This window comes from Ischnura elegans, chromosome 2 (assembly GCF_921293095.1).
Source record: "Ischnura elegans chromosome 2, ioIscEleg1.1, whole genome shotgun sequence".
In the NCBI taxonomy this organism is placed as follows: domain Eukaryota; kingdom Metazoa; phylum Arthropoda; class Insecta; order Odonata; family Coenagrionidae; genus Ischnura; species Ischnura elegans.
In genome coordinates this window covers 147,601,200-147,621,772 of record NC_060247.1, presented here as the reverse complement: position 1 = coordinate 147,621,772, position 20,573 = coordinate 147,601,200, and the positions used below count along the sequence as shown (strand labels likewise).

At 39.5% G+C, this 20,573-nt stretch overlaps 1 long non-coding RNA gene across 1 annotated transcript; it reads left to right on the top strand.

The window, feature by feature from the left end:
* Positions 1-445: 445 nt before the first annotated feature.
* LOC124174185 lies at positions 446-859 on the top strand. The gene is made up of 2 exons (XR_006868899.1): positions 446-496; positions 607-859. It is a non-coding gene; the product is annotated as an uncharacterized LOC124174185 (long non-coding RNA).
* Positions 860-20,573: the final 19,714 nt, after the last annotated feature.

Genomic DNA, 20,573 nt, shown 5'->3' with positions numbered 1-20,573 from the left:
TTGGTATATGACACCTTTCCCATCTCTGCAGCTCAATTAAGACAGCACAAAGAGTGATGAAAAATATTTGTTCTCCCTTTTTTGTCAGTTTATGAAAATATTACTTAGCCATATTTCTGTAACTGCTTCAGATAAAAAATTGAAAATTTGGTAATAATTGCTCCAGCACTTGCAATCATCGTAACAAATTTCCACAAAATCTAAAATGGTGAGGTAAACACTTTATTTTGCATTGATATGGAATGGCTCGTGTTGAACTTGATGGAATTGACTATGTACTTTGATATTCATATCTATGGCCATCTCTCTTTTACCAGGTAACATATTGTCATTTATCTTTTTTTTTACCTTGACAGTATCTGAATTGATGTCATTCATCACCCAACTACAATGTGAAACCTTAGATCAGGATAATGGAGCAGTTAAACTGATGAATGGGATTGAATATTGAAAAATTCCATTGGATTTCTAACATTCCAAGGCATGGAGCTTAGAGGTATGTAATCAACTTGATGGGATTGCTAATGTACTTTCGCATTCATCTTTATGAGTACCTGCTTTTTATTGGGTGACATATTTTTATATATTTTTTGTTTGCTCTGACAGTATCTTGAAACTGAAGTTGCTGAAGTGGTTCAACCTGCAGATTTCTCCTGCGGCAATGGATATGGAAATGAAGCTTTGCTCTTAACCAAATTAATAACCTTGATAGGAAAATATGCAAAAGTAAAATTTTTGACATTGCCATGGTGTACATCTAAGGTATTCCTTATCTTTGCCTACAGGCCATCTTATAGTCAGTGTTTTCATATCAATGGTGTAGCTGTATGTATTTGGAATTACAATGATGCGTAACCAATTAGAATCATGACCACTTAATTGTGCCATTAGATTTTTAAGAAATCTTTGTATTTCATTTACATTTTTATTTATTATGTTATGCAGTGCCATACAAAGTGTTTTTGGGGTAAAAAAGCATTTAAGGGTGCAATTCATAGAGACACTAAAATTCCTCACTTTACAAAGTCTCTTTACAGTAAAGTGAGAGTTTAGCTAAAGTTCACTTCAAAGGCATACCCAGGATCTCACTTTATAAAGTGGAACTGTAGCTGCTTAAGTCTCGATCAGGCATTGAAATTTTGAGTGTTGGCAATGAACGCTTCATAAAGGTTAACAAAAAATTGACTCAGGATATGAATTGCTAAGTTGTTTACAGGTTTTTGGGGACTAGGTTTCCATGTTGTATTGTGCAAAGATTTTATTAAGCTACATTTTCTCGTTCTCTCATTTTGTGTGCAGATGTAAATTAATACTGCGTTGTCCGAAGCTTTTCCCCACTAACTTTTTTGTATGATAATGACTGAGTTAGGTGAATAAAAGCTCACTTTTAATTAGCTTCCTGCATTGGAAATGCACTTCGATGTTTTCAGCAAAGTAAAGATACAAATGCTGATATTTTCACATCATTTTATGATAATCTTGCCTGTTTAACTGCACACGGTTGTTTGGACTACATGTTAGTCGAAGTTTGATGGTATAAGTTCATTGAAGGTGGGTGAAATAGTGAAATTCTCTCACGTTAACTTGAAACTGTAGTAATCAATTTGAAGATTTTCCAATCAGTGGTTGTCTCAGGTGGACGCATATTTTGAAGTAGGTATTGGTGTTTATTGAATTTTTTTGTTCTTACCAGTATTTTAATTCTTGGGATGTTGATGTATGCGGCTGTATGTATATACATCCTCGATAAAATATTGCTTAGCTGCAGATAATATGACTATGAAGGAAAGTATGTTTTACTTATTTATTGCTGCCTTTCATGGCAAGATACTATTTCATCATTGTAAACATTCAAATGACTAATCGAAAAACGAAACAAAAACTCTCTAGTTTCAAAATGACAGAAACAAGAAAATGTTAACATAATATGGAGGCATGTGGAAAGAGTACATAAAGCAATTATGGAATGAAAACGCTTAAAATACAATGAAATGTTTAGAAAATAGCATTTGGTTTGCCAAACGATATGAAAATCAAGTCTGCTTAAGAGGACCATTGGCTCCAATATAAACAGAAATTTGCTATCATTTCTAGGGGGAAATTCTAGAATATAAACACATGCATAACCTAAGAACATAATTAGCTTGTTTTAAAAATCAACACAAATTATGCCAACCTATTCAACCACTTACTGTGCTGTAATTATCACATAATCGTAAAAATGTCCTAGGTAGTATAACAACTAATAGAGTTCAACTGCAGAAGTAATGGGTCATCTCCAGCAATACTGACTCGATATATTTTCCGGAAAGAGAGACACATTACGTGTCTGGTTATTTCTTGAAATATGCCTGTCTTCTGCTGAGTCTCACCAAAGAATTAATTCCTATTAATTTCCGTAACCCAAATATCTTCATATTTCAGCTTCAAAAGCAGCCATATTTATTCATCCGTAAAGAACACTTTACCCTAAGTGAGCTCCGGTTGGGCACTTTACGGTAAAGTGACAATTCTGCCATTTTTCTTCTAAAGTGGTGTTTATGAAACAGAGAAAGCAGACTTTAGCCTGGCTAAAGTAGACTTTAGCCCAGCTAATGTATACTTTAGCTTAAAGTGCCGTCTACGAATAGCACCCTTAGGGATTCATTTCATTATTAATGTTGAGGTGCAGTTCTCAAACTTTTCTGTTGCACATTTGATTGTTACTTCACATTTGTGGATATAATCCCATCTTTTTGTATAATTGTTTTGTATCATTTTATTGTTCTGTGTCAAAGGCTACTGCAGTGTGATCACAATGTAATATGCAAGAAATCTTAATAAATGTGCTTTGTATTACTCAATTATTTTTTTTAAGTGTTTTCACCCTAGCGAACCGTAATGGATATCAACTATGATAAAGGGTCATTGGCCCGAGTTGTTAATAAATAGTAATATTGGTAATCCTTAGGAAAGGGGGGCGGGGAAAAAGGCTATTCAATTTGAATTTAGCGCTCTAGCATAGCCGAAGTTACTTTTTTGGCCGCTGCAAAAGTAGGATGGCGCTACAGTAGGCGGCCAAAACTTGCTACGTCATTTTTAACACGTACATACACATCTTTCTAGAGTATATAATCTTTGTATAGGAACGACCCAAATCCTCTTCCGACCTCACGCATGAGTTTCCGGGGCTCCCCCTCCCTCTCCACCCTACGTCGTTTCCACCTCTCGATTTCCACCCCCGCCCCTCACACTCATTACGCTTGCCCACCCTTGAAAACACGTTCGCCGCGGCCCGCAGGAGAATGCATACAATGCACGGCTTTATTTCTCTCTCGTGAGGGAATGAACATTTTTATGGAGCACGGTCACGGTGCGCCGTCAAAATCGTACTCTTGCACTTTTAGCACTTCAAATTGGGAGAAGACTCGAACAAAGCATACGAGTTTCTCCGTGAATACTCTGTTGCAATGCAATGTTTGCAGGTCAAACGACAGCCCAGCTGAACTTTGACCCAAATTAGTGCGGAGTCAATTGCTTTCGTTCAATCTCGGAGTCTTCTCTCTGCGCAGAAATTGGTTGGATATAATTATTTGAAACAGCCAAAATTAATCATTGGTTAAAAGAATACTTGGTTATGCTTAAGATAGTTTAAAAATATGTAGTAAGCATTTGCTATATCCAAGAAATTGAATAGGTACCGACAGCAGATGCCATGTAAACTTTTTCTGATGTCCAAGAACATTTTTGACATGCATATCGATAAGACGCGATAAGAAGAGAAAAAAATAAAGGAAGACAGAGAGAACAATTGATCGTGGGCACATCTGACAAGAGTCTCACCGCCGCCTCCACGCAACATCCTCAATTGGAGAGCTGCCGAACGGAATTTCCACCTTCATTTTTCGATGATTTCTCCGTACTCCACATCCACATACCCATAGGCGTTCTTCTTGCCATCTCAACTGCCACCCTTCCTTCATATGTACCACTCATACAAGGGTAATGCTAAAGGCCAGAAACCATATTCCACCCCGCGGTACAGAACATTTACAGTATGAAGACTTCGCAAAGATTCGAATAAGAACCATGATTTGAGCAGTTTCATCAGTGAGTAAAATGAAGCATCATTACAACTCAATTTTACATTGAGTAACCCCCGAATGCTATATTCCTGTGTTATCAGGTCCTATTTTACCAAGTGTACAGCATTTCAATAACCCTAAAACTCTTACAATCAATATAATTCGTTCGTATGAATAATGGAAGTTCTCCAGGTGGGGCAAATTCAACATACCGGTCAGTCCGGCAGCCTTATCTTTTGAGCCTAAAAACTGTCCTCCTCTACGGATCTCCCATTCCCTCCCTTCCCTTCCACCCTCTTCTCCTAGGAGACACGCCTTCTGCACAGAGCCCATCATCGGTGGCTGCGACCGGAATTCCGCCGACGCTGTCGCCGCTGCCCCCGGGAGGGACAGGGCTGCTTGCCCCTCGATTGTCGTGACCGTGCGGGCGGAAGACGGATAGACGACCCCTCGGGACGCTCGAACTTCGGGTGTTGCTTATGCCTTCAGTGCCTTGAATGGGCCAGTTTGACTTACTCTTACCATCCGCAAAATCTTACCGAGACATTCTTCTTTGTTCCTAGATTCTACCTATCCGCCCTCCCCAACTCCCGGTGCCAGAACACAGTCGAAGCAAGGAAGAAACGAAAATCGGAATTTACGTCTGAAAGAGTATTCTAACAGTTGCCTCCAAAATAACATTCTTTCAAAATAACATTTCACCTTTAACACATAATTACCAAACACGATCAATGCATATTGTTCTACATAAAAGTGTTTTAGACACACTAATAGGCGCATTCATCATTCCTAAACATTTTCTTGGGATATACGAGTATATTATTCTACAGATTTATACACGTCTCATCATACGAGAAATAAAAATACTTATGTGCGCCAAATTATTACGTTGAATTCGTTATGATATTTATTCCAGTCGTTACTAACATTTCCCTAAGAAAATATTTAAATAATGCTTCGTGTATTCGAGGTATCAGTAAGTAATTAACACATTTCTTCGTGTTCATCGAAAGTTGGAATGTCTAAATAGTTGTCATAAATATATTTTGGATAGATAAAAAACCTTCGGAAACAATTATTACATAACTTGTTTGCCTCTTTCTTACCATTTTAAGGCACATTTAGTACATGTTTTATCTTTTACCCTTTCACTGAGAGGTCAAACTAAGTCTTTCCCACTTTTTGTTTCTTTTTTCAGCTAGAATCAGTCGTAATTGGCGCCTGGTGATATCATGCATGTCAATGTCCTCTACATTATCATGTATAAGTGTTTTCGCAACAATAATAGAACTTACATTCACATAATGAATACCTTGTGGCAGTCTTACGGGTGAACAAATACTGATCATTATCCTACAAACAAAAAACTACGCATGCATAGTTTTCATCCGATAAAAATATACCGTGTCGGGTACCTGATGACTATTTCTGCGTAATTAATAAAAACAATATGTATTAGCTACCAAATATAAAGCTTGTGATTTAGCGATTTACGGTGCGGAAACTTAGACGAAGACGAAAGATGGATAAGGAAAGAATGAAGGCAACCGAGATGTGAGTATAAAAAACAACGGAAAAGGTGAGATCCACGGAGAGGAAAAGAAATGAAGAAGTGCTATCCTTAGAGGAGAGATTTGAGGAACGGGGGGAGGAGAAGGATAAAGGTAAGGATATGGATAGAATGAAAGGGCTCTAATGCGAATGGGCGTTACTGTTAATTTAAGTGGTAAGTTCAAGTTCAAGCGCAGGCGGAGTGATTCGTGAATTCTTTCATGTATTCCAGCATTATCAAGATACCTTTCATAATAATCAAATATACTCCCTTTTTCATTTCAGAAGGGCAGGTAAATTTTGTTTTTTCATGACCACCGTAAATGGTTGACTCACAATCATAATGCCACGCTGATATTTCTCGCACTATTTTCTTCAAAAACACCGAACAATACTAATGCACGAGTATTCCACAGAAAGAAAAGGACAACATTTCCTGCGACGCATTGCGGCCTGAAAGCTTGCCATTTTTCTCAATGTCCATAAATATCTCGCTACTTCTTTCACTGAAAAATTATATTTATCTTCAAAGCGATTTTAAGGTAATCCGATTGCTCATCTGAAAAATATAATTCAATAATTATCTTCTTTCATAAAATAATTCTTTTGCCGGTGGTTTTTCTAGGTAAAAAATTACAATACTTCTTCTTTTATATTAACAGGATGGGAATAAGTTACGGTATTTAAAATGTAGGCACCACTTGTACTCCGAATAAACTTAAACTTGGGGAGTAACTGATATTTCACTAGTAAACATTGAAAAATGTCTGAAAATCCTTCGCCTTCGACACGGGTGAACGCGAGCATGATAGTAGCCGTGACGCAAACGAATATATTAAATTGGCGTAACATATTTTCGTATTTTATCAAGACCATGTTGAGAAAAATATATTGGACTATTATGCTCGAAATGTTGTGAAAATTTTATTTCTACTATATGTACTGCATTAATTCACCAAACGATACGGATGTCCTTCTCACTTCCTCTCACGATGTGTTAATCGCCAGAAAAATCCTTAAATTCTTCTCCACTTTCTTCGATGGTGGAATTGTTTGACTGTGGGGGGGAGGGTATGTAGGGGGGAGGGTCCGCCGGGACCTTCCTACCTTTGAAATCGTGCTTGGCGAGGGTTAAAGTAGTCAACTTGCACCATTTGCACAACCCGATCAAATCAAATCGGTCCCAAGGGGACAAGGAACGCGTAAGCAATACGCGAAGGTCGACTTCGGAGAATAACAGAGACGGCTGCGCCAGGTATGTGGACCGACTTTTGAAAGTGACTGTACATTCTACCCCGCAAGCAGCCTAAAAGGCGGGTGGTAGCATAGATCACTTTACTCTTCAGCGGTATCTATACTTATTTCATCTAGCCCCACATAACCAGTACATATATACGTATCACCATAAAGACCTACAGAATTTTATTATATTTTCATATTACTTCCAGAAAATAAAGTAAAATTTCTATCCACGCTCGGTTGGGTACGCTAAAAGCCACATTTAGAAATACCATATTTGTAAATTTAGACGATAATGACTACACTTCCTTTCTCGAAGCATAACACTCAAAAGGAAACGAAAATTAGATGAATTAAACGCATAATGCTGGATCAAGGTACCTATAGTGTGGGGGAAGAGTGGATCACCACGATACCCTGTAACTTATCTCAATCATGGCTGTCTGCCGCGATGTTCAGCCAGCCACTGAAGCGAAGACGGCGAGCACGGGAGGTGTGCATATTGAGACGCGCTCGACGGAGAGCAGTTGACGATGAGAAGGGGAGTGAGTGAGTAATTGTGAGGACGCGGAGAGCATCCGGGAGGCGCGAGGGGGGGGGGGGCGGGGGGCGATGATACGGCAGTCTTGATACAGCGGAGAGTAGCGCGTGCGGTGGAGCTCACCGTTCTGTCCGGGGGAGGGAGGGGGAGGGGGACAGGGGGAGGGGAGGCATAGCGTTGGACTCACAGGGTTGGCTTAGCAGTTCATCGGAGTGGCGTTAGGGGGGGGGCGGGCATCACATCACTCGGGACAGACTGACTGCACTCGCCTCTTTATCCCACCAACCATCAATCCATGCATACATGCGTGCATTTACACATCCAGGCAAGCACGGGGTCCTTTTGAGTCTCCTCCCACCCTCCCCACCTCCTGTCCCGCCGCCAATTGCGTGTAGCAGCCCAATGACGCCATCCGCCCAATCAATAATGGATGGAGAGAAAAGAGTGGGAGGAGGGAGAGAGGGATAGAGGGAGGGAAGGAAGGAAAGAAGGCGAAGGGGAGAGGAGAGAGGAATTCGCATCGCACCAAATTATCATCGTGTTTCCCTCTCCCTCTTTTGCGGGGCAGTTTCGGGTCACCGTGAAATTATTCAGACTCCCTGAGGGAATAAATCCACGACTTGAATTAGCAATTGAAGGTAGGAAGTGCATTTTTACTTTATGAGCCCACAGTTAAACTAGAAAGAAAGACACTTTACACTACTTTTACTATCCCAATGACCATGCTCTCAACGAGTTCTCGTCGCTCCGTCATTGAAATTTTCCACAGCAAGGAACCGTTCCATTTCCTAGTTATCACAGATTCGCTTTATTTTCAAGCGAAAAAGAGATACAATTTTGACTCTCCCGGAACTTCTGGAGATTTCCCTTTGAATGGAATCAATTCAGGGGTTAATAAGTCAGACCTTTTTTTGGTGGTGTTACAGTAAAAGTTGAGTTTGGCTAAAACAGCGTTGTACAATATTCATCGACCTCATCAACAGAAAGGACACTAAGATTCCAGTTTTTTGTTTGAACATAATTGCGACTTAAATACTGCCTGGTAAGGAGGAAAACATGGGCTTAAGGAGAGAGAACCATCTACACAGATGAGAAACATTCTTATGAAAATGTCTTCCGACTCGGAGGCTCGGTATACGTGAGGCCCTCATTTTGCATGATGCGTCGTAAGGTCTGTGAATGAAATCAATGAATAATAATAATAATAATGACAATGATAATATAATAATAGTAAGTAATAGTTCTATAATGATCATAGGTTCCCCCAATTACGATCATTTTTGTAAAATTGGACTTAACTTACTTACTTCTGTTTCTTGAGGATCGATAAGAACTACTTGTCATTTGCACCAAACAATTCCATCACTACAATGGCCATTCTATTTTCTAAATTTTCCCAATATTTATAAATATCCCACTTTTCGACTGGGCCATTCAAGTTTCTCTTTCCCATTGTTATCCGTAGCATTTTTTTGTTCCTCCTCATACTTAATGGATTGGCCCCAATGTTTACCTCATTCTGCACAAAATTTAGCCAATCTTATCCTAAACTCAAATGGGATTAAAAATCCGTTAGTAACCCTTGGGATTTTTCGCATGCTGGTTTGCTTCAGCACACTCTACTTCTGTTATCCTCCGTGACATTATAGTTCCGTCTAATTAAACTTGCAAGTTTTTTCAAACATTTCACAGGATTAAATTTCTTTCCTGGAGAAGAGTACTCAGAGCAAATTGTGGAGCATCGTAGTGACATGAGGACAGAGGAGATGATTTTTGCTCCATGAAGTTTCTGCGCTTGCGAATGACTCCGCGATGCTTCAGCGCTGTCTCACACTTGGGCTTTTTCCATTAAAGTTAATATCTATAGATATTATAATTACTTTCCTTGGTTTGAACCGAAGACGTTACAGCAAAATTACATTACCATCAACTAATTAGCTAAAAACCTCTGTGCGACATCTCAGTATACAAATAGAACATCAAATATGCTTAATGCATACAAATTATCAGATAAAATTCGAGGAATCCAGCGAGATGGAGTGAAATTGATTCATAATGAAACACCGACTTGCAATTTTCCACGAAAATTAAATTTTATTTTTGTGGAAAATTGCAAGTCAGTGTTTCATTATAAATTATCAGATGTTTGTGCGTCGCTACTTCCATAAAAAATTAAGAGGAAGTAACTCGATCTCGGACAAAATGAACGTTTTCTAAAACCTCAGAAAAATTAACAATGGACGAGGGCATAATTTTGCTGTTGACAACTCTATACATAAAAGAGATTTGTTTTCTTGGGTTAATTAATCAGGAGAAGAAAAAAGTTTCCACGACGGGAAGCTGTGCGAGTAAGGTGAGGGGGGGTGAAGGGAGGGGGTGTTATGTGCGCGAAGCGACGAGCGTGGATGACGACGACGCGGCCCTCTTCCCTGACACGCTTGTTAATAAATGCCGCGAGAGGTGAATAAAACATGAGCGATAAGGATGAAATTGCTTTTTAAAGCGCTTCCTTTTTTTCTCTCCCACACCTCGCCATATTGTCATTACTTGCTCAATTCGGGAGAAGAGATAAGGTGCACGGCAGAAGTTTCCCAATCACCCCCTGCCCCGTTCGCATGATCTCGGTCGGTAACGACCAACCAGCATTCACACCACCGCGGTGACTCAGTGCTGCCTTCGAGCGCCCAAATTTTAAAACTCGTCTGAATATAAATGTCCACTGGAAAAATTATTCTATTACCAATAACTCCACTCACCCGTTTTGAAAATCATCTTCACTACGCTGAAGCTTATTCCCGATTCATAATCGCTCTCAACGTCTCAAAATGATCACATTGTTCTCATCCGCATACTTCATTTCCAGTTTTGGCGAGCAACGCGAACGCAGGTAAGAACTTAAGATAACCAACGCACGTGTTCAGACGGACGACGCGCGGTACGGACCAAGGTCGCGAGTGAGCTTATGTGAACGGGGTGTCATGCTTTATTTTAGTTTTTCACACCGCAGCGCGCTTCTTTCAATATGGGCTCCATCGGCTATTTCATTTCATTGCCAATTAGAATTATAGAGTTCGAAAAAAAGTGAACCTGGATTTTTTGTTTCCCTATTCTTCGATTAGTTTTCGAGATATTCGCCACGAAAATTCGATGCCTAAAACCCTTCCAAAATAAGTTTGCAACGCGATGAACTCTGAAAGCGAGATGGTCGCCACTTCACAAACCCTCGGCCTTGAGCACAGACCTCCGGAGGTTCGTTGTTGTTATTCTATTTTGGGGCGTTCTCAAATAAATTAGACAGACGGAAGGGGAGAATATGCTAGTTGAGGACGTTCGTGTGTTTTTACAACTATTTTCATAAACATTATTTTTTCATTCTATCTAAACAAATTACGAAGTCATTCAATATAAAAAATTATTAAATTGCACACAAAAATCATAACACTCTAAACAAGCTTCTATACACAAAAAGAAAATCAGAGACCCCTAAAAATCTGAGAGGACGAATATTCAAACGTACCTGAATCTATATACTCTCATTGTGTAGTAAACCGATACAGGAACCACTGTTCTTGTTCAGCCAAGCACTGAAGTTTTTGAGACATTATTAAGATAAAAGAGTTTTTTCTTCTTCTCATTTATTTTCTGCGCACCGCTTCTGCATACACGTTTACTATCAACACTTCATGGAGGATGAAACTCACTCACTAACCAAACCAGCATTCACTGAACTAGTAAGGTTTTTAGGAGAGATGACCTACGTATTTCGCTAGTTTCAAAATCACAAGCTAGATATGCATTCTAAAATTTATGATAAAACCTTTCAATAAGGAATTTAAAAGGTATTAAACAACATACCCATTATGAGCAGCTACCACCACTATCCTTTAATTGAACACAAGCTGATAATTTTGATTGCTAACGCAAAATATTCACAAATTCACAATTTCATAACAGAGCATCAGAATTTCGGTGCACTTCAATGGAATTTGAACCGATTGGAGAATGAAACGTGTGGCGCCAATTCCACGGGGCTTGAGGGGGGCCGAACCCCCTCAAAAATTCGTATTGCTTGTGAAGAAAAAATGTGTCAGGCTTGTCGATTTTTCCCGGAGTGTCTAAATATCAAGATTCGAGTTGTCAGGGTTCTAATGTTGATCCTATGGCCCTTCTAAAATGCTTAATAAACTTAAGTCACTACTTATAATATTTGCCGGGGAAGATCCCCGGTTTGGGCCCCTTAATATTTTTTGCAAGTCGGCGTCCCTGAATGAAACTAACAGCAATAAGTATTCAGAGGGGTCGCGGACAATACGCAGCATTTCAGCAGGTTAAACATTCTGAAAATATCACGTGTTGCTACGACTGCATTACATTCGCGTTCATCAACGGTTGCTACTTTATATTTAAGCATATTTTTTTAAGAGGACGGAATAAAATAAGCGATTGAAACTAAACTCCCTAATCTCTGGATGAAAGTAAGAAAATGCAAATTAGTGATATGAAAGGGTGAAATATCAGCATGTAATGGGAACAATAATAATTTTTATTTATCGATCAAGGATCGTATATTACTGTGAGCCACAGAACAGAGACATTGAACACGCCTAGGAAGATAAATGATTCATAACAATGTATCGAAAGAACGATAATATATGCAGAATAAAATATCAATCATAAGACAAACGCTTGAGGAAGCACAAACAAACACTAAGTTCATGCGAGGATATCGTTTGCAAAAATGGGCATGAAAATTCCGTAAATATTCACATAAAACAAGTATTTTCCTTACCTTTCCACAGCTTTCGGAAAGCGAAACAACCTCCAATCCGAAATATGGGTATCACACCCGGAAACACAGCATTAGTACCTCATGTTCAAAATCACACACACGCGGATTACAAAGACGTGTGACTTGCTGCTATAACAGTCGAAATGTGTGCAGTCACCTGCGTGGGCAGGTAGGACCACATGAGTTCCACGAAAACCCTCGCCTACTTCCTCCTCCCTCGCCGTCACCTCCCCTACCGCTTGTAGTAATACTCCCAGATGGCGTGAGTGTCCAAGCTACCCGGAAGCCCCAGCCTTCCTAAAGGCTGTCTAAGGTGCACAACGGATAACACAATCTATATGACGAAAATAGAGAAAATTTGTGTGCGCGCGCAGCTTCCCCCTCCAACAACGCTTCCTTCCTAACTTCCAGTCCTGAGAGAACTACTTGGCACTGATTCCCACGGTACCCTATGTGAAAAAAACAAACAAGAGAGGTGCGTAATTATACTCCGACATTGTAATATGATATTTTTTCCCGACGAACGAATTGGGTTCTCGACTACTCAGGAACACCTGCGGGGATATCTGGTTTCGCTACGGAAATGGAGGCTTTGGGAAGAGCCGACTAGACTCCTTGCTTTGAGATTGTGGGGAGCAATAGATTTGGGCTTTTGGGTCGGTCGCGGTGCGTCGTGGTGCGTCGCCACAACAGGGAAAGTGAGCGAGGGAGGAGAGTGAGTAGGGGGGAGGGGGGGAGGCGGAGGAGGGGAGGGGGAGACGGTATCAGCGGAGAGAAGGCAGGGAGGGATGATGGACGGCCGAGGTTCCTCCAAAGAATAAAAAAACTTGAAAAGCAAGCGAGGGCTGACGCGAATGATGATTCGAAAGATCATCCCTACACGGTGAATGATCATTCGAAAGATCATTCGAATGATCATTCGCAAGAAATTCATACGCCGGTACCGCTATACACGGTGAATGATTTCAGCGAATTTTCTGCGCAGAAATGATGCGCACTGGTGCGACTATCGATAGTGTATCTCGATTCTAATGATAATTCCGAACGTTTCTGACAACGACCAAATTTGTTTTGGAAGTTGCAGACGACGGAATGCTTTGTTTACATGTGCGCTTCAATATAATTTTGTATTGCTTTTACTTTCCGTGGTGTATGACGTTCTAAGTAATGAGAGGAATTATAACGGTAGACATTGATAGCGGAAAACCACTTTATTAAGGGCGCGTTTCGTAATTCACTGGCAGTACTGCTACTGCTGCTGCAAAACGGAACGGAAAACAGTATTGCCACTGTAAGCAAATTAGTGATTTTGGAACGGTCAACAGTAGCTGCTGTTGATAATTTCGCGGGAAATAGTGGACATAGCAACCCCTTTGAAAGAGCTTAATTCTAGATATAATTGGGATTTTATGGATTTCAAAATACGGGTTTAATACAGATTTAATACTTTCTGTGTTTGTAGGGAATGAATCGTGCAAATACCATTTTCAAAATAAATTGAATATATATACGTAGTAAGCATGAAAGTTCGAAATTGATCGATTGCAGCCTAAATAAATATTTTTAAAAACATCCATTGCAATTGAGGATAGACATGTAAAACTTTCAAAATTAAAAGTACTTCAATCTCAGGTTGACAAATGCCTTCAAACAGTGCGTAAACATAATCAAGAACAATTTACAAGGCACCAATACAGGAATTAATTAGGTGTACCTCTATATTCATGTTTGAAGAAAATTTAAACGTAATACACGCTATACACTTCACATATTCGTACTTCAAGCAATGGCACAAAACAATTAGGTCAGTATCCTGTAGCTTAAGCAGACGATAACATACGTACAGTTAATATGGTAGAATAATGTAGTATAGAGAGACGAATTTCCAACGTGTAATTAAAATTGCTTTTGCCATTACTTATGTTATTATTACGCTCACACATTAAACGGTACGGTGGAACAAGAAAGTATACGTAGATATTGCATTGCATTGATAAAAGAAATCAACAAAGTTTATGCATGCATTTATGTAACACACGATACCGATACATACATTGAGAACGTAATTTTAATAATGATACTTTATTGCATTGAAGTTTTCAGGAATTTCTTGTACCACTGGAATTTACGAGACACTATCGGTAAATCACACGAAGTTAGCAAAACAAATATTTCATATAGGTAAGTAATCAAATCACTCATTCGCGCACAACTTGCCATTATCAATATCAACAATATATATTTATAATTTAAAATTGGAGTTCTTATTCTCAGTTTACGTGAATATATTATGAATTATGTACGCCATACTTCATTTACTTGCGTACCATATGTTATTAAGCAAAGCGGTTGCTGTGTTCCAAATACAGGTGAACATCGCCTTTCGTCTGCTTACTGCCGCAACTGCTGCTCTCGGCTTGCAGCAGCCACAGTAGAGTTCACAGTAGGGAACGTCATCAAATGACTGACGTCATCGGTTACTGTACCGTACTGCCAGTTGATTTTGGAACGGTTTGGCAGCACTGTCAGTACTGCCAGTGAATTTCGGAATGCGTCCTAAATCGTGCGTTTTGTGATACCGTAACGAAGTACATAATAAGTTGTTTTCGCCGCAGAGCAACGATGATATGCTTCAAGATAGTACACTCTTGAACATGATCATGAGGAAACTTACGCTTCAAATGGCTACCCGAGGTCTTTTCCCTTCCAATTCAGTAAATTATTAAATACGTGAAAAAATAATTGTGGGCAAAACTGCACGTTGTTTCTCGCTCAGAAAAATCCTACCGTATGGAGACGAGTCCCGTTTTGACGCCGCAGCGCCCAGCTCTAATAAAAAATACACAGTAAGCTTAAAGCAAAAGCTCCACTAGGGTGAAGGCCGGTCGACAAGGAGTTTTTATGTTTGGGGTCCCTTCGGGTACACAGCCTTCACAATGCAGTCGAGCAAAGGTCATCTCTGCGCGAGAAAAGAAAGGTAACGGGAAGATGAAAAAATGAAGGGACCTGCTCTATTTTCCAAGGAGTGCGCTTCAGCATCCTCATACTTTCTACTATGAAGTTGGCTCTGTGTTATCTCATTCTTTGCTACTCCCCCATTACCGTAAAACTACGAATGCTCTCAAGATATCTTGTGCGAAATTTGCGAAATTGCAATTGCGCGAAATTACAATTAAAGGCTATATGAGTAAGTACCTCAATTATTCACCACAGAGAAATCACTATATTTTAAATATCGATACTAGGGAAAAATGTGGACTGTGACATTCATGGACTAGTTTATGGGGCTTGCTCCTTGACTTATAATTTGGAGTCTAGCCCCAAACTTAAGCGTTCAAATCTTTAATAATGTTTAATAATTGTAAATTAAACAAAATATAGACGTAATCGAAGAGAAAAACGACGTTTTTATTCATTAAATATCAGAAATGTTATTTCCGTATTACCCTATTTAGAAGAATGATGTTAAGAAACTTTTTTACTGCGGTTAACGCGTTTCGGCTCACTGATCCATCATCTGGTACAAGACATCGTTAATTCAACCTAAGATTTTAGGTTGAACTAACGATTGTATAGTTAAAATGGAGGGAAATTTTTATATATTAGGATTACATGAAAATTATCTGGGATAAAAATAGTATCACCGGGCGAAAAAAGATCCAAATAGATCTTAAATCAAAGACTAGTCTAAAATTCAGGTTGAAGTATTCTTTGCAGTTAATTTTTCATATATATTTCCTCATGATTACCTATAACCCCTCAGCTCTCGAAAAATAATTTTACAAGGAAAAGAAATGAGATAACCTTACAGACACGCCACAACACCATTTCGTACTCCACGAGTTGGCGTTACTACGAACCTGCAAAGAAATAGAAAATATTTTATAATAAAGAAAACAGGAAATTACATTCTATACCCAAACCTGAAAATTATCGGCCATAATTCGGGACAAAATTAGTGGCTTTAAATTATCATAAATTCTTGAGTTCACATTCAGAAAAATCATCGCTGGTTATTTAAATAAAGTATTATATTCAAAATTACAATAGATTCTACTGCTTGAAATGAGTTTGAATTATAAAATGACCCAAGTGATTCAATGAAAATCATTTGGTGAAATTAGAAGATTTTATTTATATCAACCATCCAAAAAGTTCACTAAATCACCTCTCAAAACGTACCATTTATTAAAGACTATAAAATAAAATGCCGCTATAACTATAAGAAATTTACTTTATTACAAAATACGTAGGCTTTCCTGAAGAATTATGTTTGTAAAATTTCTCCCTTCGTCACCAGGGTAGACACCAAGAGTCTATGTGTCTTAGAACTTCAGAAGTCTTGATCCTGACTCAAAATCGACTTGACTAACTTTAGTATAAAGAGATCTCAATTGAGCCCTGAAGTTCATTCCGACTTCTCTACAGCGGAGAAGTTGAGTCTAAGCTGTTGAGTGGCCAATTTCCAAGATGTCCGCCGCCGTCGCCTTAAGTTTTTAAAATGAAATATCTCTCGTAAAACAATTTCACGAGTGATATTGTGCTCCATTAATGTGAGTTATTGATCAGCGGGATGCCATGAGTGACAATAGATTAGGTTATTTCATATTATTTAAAATGTTGCTGAACTCTAAAAAAAATTAAAATTTTTAACTGAACTCCACCATAATTACACTAGAACAAGTTATCTGGACGGAAGTGAATTTCTAAAATACAAGATTTTCCCTGCTTTGATTGAACACAGCTTTTAAGACGTCCGGTAGGTAATTGATCATGAAATCGGAAATACTGACACTATTTTTGAAAATTGAATATCCAGGGACACAGGCATTTAGTACAAAACCTCAGAATGGAGGGCTCAAAAATAAAAATATGCACCATATTCCGTGGGCGCGCCCACCTCCATAATAGAACAAGAGGGAGAATATTTATTCCAGCCCACCTCCTTAATCAAACAGATTTCAAAAATTAATTTCTCAAATATCACGTATACTACTAAAGCACACTCTGTTTTGACATTATAGCCGTACTATGCTGAGGAAGTATCTCGCTTTAGATATTCACACTGAGAAGGAAGACTGTGATTATGACATTTACGAAATTGAAATGAATTTAATATGAAAGGATAGATTCAATTTTCCCCCTATATTGCAAGATGCGAATGTAACAGAAATGGCTGAAGGTGAGGATATCGTGTGGCGGGGGAAAATAGTACGTGAGAAAGGGAAAAAAGGAATATTACAGTAGATTTTATTAATATTTATGACGCTGTTATAATGGCATCCTAAAATGGCAAAATGGGCTCTGGGAGTTAAAGTCATCTTTGGGATGGAGAAACAAGACGGGAGCCCCCCTGCTGAAAACCCTCCTCTCCCCTAGCTATATGCGTACATGCGTGAACATCCCCGCCACTTCTACTAGAATACTGCCATAATTTTATGGCTCCCACGAAAGAATGGCCCCAGGAATGGGTGAGCCATATTAATATTCGCTACAACATCTAGTAGAAGGAAGGGCTCGCGACCAGAACAAATCATTAGACCAGTTAATGGAAAAAAATATCAAGCAAAACGACTTGAACATTCATTCGAGTGCTATGGTTACAAAAAAAAATACTAGCGGGGACTATCTCATAGCTTCCGTCAGGACACTATCACTTGGACATTCCTGACGAAACAGCGGCCTGTGGCTGTGGTAAACGTAGATTAGCGGTTGAAGGGGAGGGATGGGTAAAAAGAGGGATGAATTCATACGGCCACATTATATAAATAAGATTATATGACCCAAGTTCATAAATGGAGCAATCTTTTTAAAATTCCGGCCTCGATTGCCTGCCTGCTATAAAAGGATAAGCAATTTATCGCTCCAATTTCCCTCCACGACCCCTGAACTCTTTCTCGGGCAATCGAGCATCTTCCCTTCCCACAATTCCTGGCTCGTAAACACCACCAGAGCTTCCCATAACATTCAGAGCACGCGCCCCGCATTTTACAACAAAAGGCACGCCAGGGAGCGACCAGGCACGGCCTTGGAGCACGCGCGTCTTGAGAACCAGTATGTTAGGCTGCGCACGGAGATCGGTAGAGAGGTTCCTCACGGAGGTAATGTTGCTCACAAATTTAGAGGTACTCACAATTCGCGTGGGTTAAAAAAAATATTGGACGTGTTGAAGCAATAAACTCATCACGCAAAAACTGCAACTTGCAACATGCAACTTTTACAAGCACACTATGATAACCAAAAGCAACAAGTGATACCGATCTCATTGCTTCCGTCAGAAAAATGTCACTGCCTGACTGTAGTCAACTATTACGCTAGACCAGCGGTTCCCAAACTTTTTCTTTCTGCGACCCATTTTAGCCCATACATTTTAGCCGCGACCCCCTAAAAATGGTTGTCTAAGTTTAAGTACATAGTTCACTTTATTATTCGCACATCTCGCGACCCCTTTCCGAACGGCCCGCGACCCCCAGTTTGGGAACCGCTGCGCTAGACAAACACAAGTAAACATCTACTGTGAAGAGATCAAGAATCGATAGGTAACGTTCTCGATCCTGATCCGATTTTGGCGAAGTTGGAAGAATCGAAGGCTCTGCATCGCGAGCGTTTCAAGTTGATTTCATAAAAAAAGCACAGAGTATAGCAACCGCTCGCATTTTTCAACATATAAATTATTACGTATCAATGGCAAGTAAAAATTTAACTTATTTTCTCAGCATGGATATGAACATAAGCCATAGCCATTTATTTATTTTTCTCCTCCCGCCATCAAAAAGCGAAGAGACACTCAAGAACACTTCTGTTCACAGAATAACGGCGAGATAACGCTCTTGACTCTCTAATATCATTGCAGCGTGCCTCGACGAGCACACCAACGACATAATGACTGCTATGTGATCATGGCGCAGCGCAACATTATATATGGCTAACACGGTAGCACCAGCGTTTGGCTTCACATGTGACTACACCGGCTACACTGGTTAACTTGTGGTAACACATGATAAACAAAATGATTCAGAAATTAACCAAGAAAATTTTTGGCTCAGGACGAGAAGTTCAGTGTAAGAAAAAATAAATAGTTTCTTCGCATATATATTCGAGAATTTAAAGGAACTAAAACATAACAAAATGGTGTATTCATCATCATAATTAGTCAGCAATCCCAAGATTGCTTTGACGCAGCTCTCCATTCCTCTCTCCTATCCGCTAGCCTTTTCATAGCGACGTATTTCTGCTCTTCAACATTCTTTATAACTCATTGTCCTATGTAACTCATTCGGGGCCGTCCCTTGCCCTTCTTCCCTTCCACCTGTGTCCTTCAACGATTGTCTTCATCAGACCATCATGCCTCAAAATGTGGCCCACTAAGCTGTCCCGTCCTCTGCTTAAGTTTTTTAGGAGGTTTCTCTCGCTCTTCTTAGCACTTCTTCGTTACCTACACGGTCAATCCATTTTATCTTCATCATTCTTCGGTAGCACCACATTTCGAATGCTTCCACTCTTTGACTTCTCTGCTGCTGTCAAGCCTCGCTTCCATAGAGAAACATACTCCATATCTAGCACCTGATAAATTGTTTCCTTACTTATATGCGGGTACAGTCAGCTGTAAGAGGATTCTTCTTTTCGCAGAAAGCCCTCTTGGCCTATGCTATTCTACTACATATTTATTTTTATCGTTAGTAATAATAATAATAATACGTCTTTCTTTGGCGAGATTGGGACTAGGAAGTGCCATCATCCACCTAACCCCTCGTCAAACATGAAATATATGCAGTTAAATACATCGTCAAGTTGCTCATGAAATTACATGCAGAGAAATTACATAAAAATAAAAAGAAGTTCCATTTCCAATCAACAAATAAAATTATAAGTTAACAAAGTTACTATTGACCAAGTGTAAAAAGATGTTAGTGAACGTGGGAAAAACCTGAGGATATTGACTGTCGTCCTTATTAGAAAAAAAACCCACGGCAGGAAAACGCCCACACAAGAAGGGGGCTTCCCAGGTGAGGGTTTATTACTTCGATGAAAATATTTCAGCCAAGCACCGAATAGCAAAAGAACCAAGAGAACGCAGTCTCTCGTCAATCGTCGCGGGGATGTCAAAAAAATGGCCGGCGCACTTCTATATTCGCCTAAATAAAACCTTTAAGACTTACGCATGATACTTGGAGCGCAGAGAGAGAAACTATTTGCCATAACTGAGTCCGGTATTTACATAAAAGGATAGGAGAGAAGGATATTGCCTCTGCATCTGTATTGATGAGCATCGCAGCATTCAATCAACTGGTGCCGTAATCATTCTAGGAAGCATGGAAGGAATCTCCTTGCAACACTAGGAGTGTAACACTCGCATGCACTAACATTCCAGTCGAATACGCAATCTCAT